Source organism: Hyaena hyaena, unplaced genomic scaffold (assembly GCF_003009895.1).
Source record: "Hyaena hyaena isolate Hyena2069 unplaced genomic scaffold, ASM300989v1 scaffold_234, whole genome shotgun sequence".
Classification (NCBI taxonomy): Eukaryota; Metazoa; Chordata; class Mammalia; order Carnivora; family Hyaenidae; genus Hyaena; species Hyaena hyaena.
Genome location: NW_024080865.1, coordinates 62147 through 63563, shown reverse-complemented (window position 1 = coordinate 63563; position 1417 = coordinate 62147).

Sequence of the window (1417 nt, the reverse complement as noted above, 5' to 3'; positions counted from 1 at the left end):
AGAACTCACGGACTGTGAGATTATGACCTGACCCAAAAATCAAGAGCCAGATGCTCAACCGACTGAGCCACCCAGGCGCCCCTACAACATGATCAGTCTAAAATAGTTATGCTAAGTGAAAGAAGCCAGATAAAAAAATAGTACATGCTATATGATTCCATTTACATAAAATTCTAGAGCATGCCAGTTAACTAACCTATAAAAAGCAAAGTCAGTCATTGCCTAGGGGTAGGCAATGGGTGGGGCAGGGACAGAGGGAAGGAGGGTTTACAATGGGACAAGGACACTTCTGGAATGATGGGTATGTTTATTATCTCGATTGTGGTGATGGTATCCTGTGTAAATATAGGTCAGAATTTATCAAATTGTATCCCTTAACTAAGTGTACTTTATCGTACGTCATTTCTACCTCCATAAAACTTTTCAAAAAAATCCAAAGGGGCTTTTGGCTTTGCTGATCAGGAGCTTATGAGCAGTTTTTGGTTCCAAAAGTTTTGCTTTTGGGAGCAGTTTCCATTGAGAAGTGGGGGCTGACGGCGGTCAATAATGGACTAAGAGGAAAAAAAAGAGAAAGGTGCCTTGTTCTCAGGACATTTTACTGCTATCTGCCAGAAAACGGTTCTCATAATAGTAAGTCTGTGGTCACTCTGTGCCTGGTGATCTTGGTGTGTGCACTGTAGCTACTGCAATGGCTCCTAGGAGCCCACAGCTAGAGTCTGGGTGTCTCTTTTCCTTACCAGCCACAGGGATCGATGACCAGGGAGCAGGCCTCAGGGATCTGACAGGTGCATTCATGTGAGCGCCTAGTAGAGTCTTAGAGAAGGGGGTAACATGTATCTGGGCCCAGAGTCAAAGAGACCTACAGGGAGGCTGAGTCTTGGGAGAATGCTTGGGGGGCAGGGGTGTTTATCAGAAATCATTGAAGGGTGTCAACTTAGATGCCTGAAAGGGAGGCAGAGCAGAGTGGGGGGGGGGTAGAGAAATGGGTGCAGACAGATGAGGTTGGAGATGCAACCCAGTGGGGAGGAAGAGGGAAGAAAGACATGGCTCAGAAAGGCCAAGAAGGAAGTAAATTTGGCTACTGAGTTGGTGTGGCCCTAGAAGAGCCCATGGACTATACGGTGAGAAGAAGCCACGTCTGGGAGTAAAGCAGCGGGTGGACAAATGACTTGATCCTGCACAGGTGGCTTTCAGTCTTTCAGGGAGAGACGGATGAATGTAGCATCAGGACACCTGAGGTCTGAGCTGTGGTATCCTGACAGACTTCTTCCCTTCTCTGAGCCTTAGGCTTCACAGAGGGGCCCAAGGCTCCGAACATTAACATTTACAGTTATAAGTAACTTCATGAACATAAGGGCCACTGCCTAGCAATCCTTCTGACTCATCAGATTTTCTCTTTTGACCCACAGAAACCTTA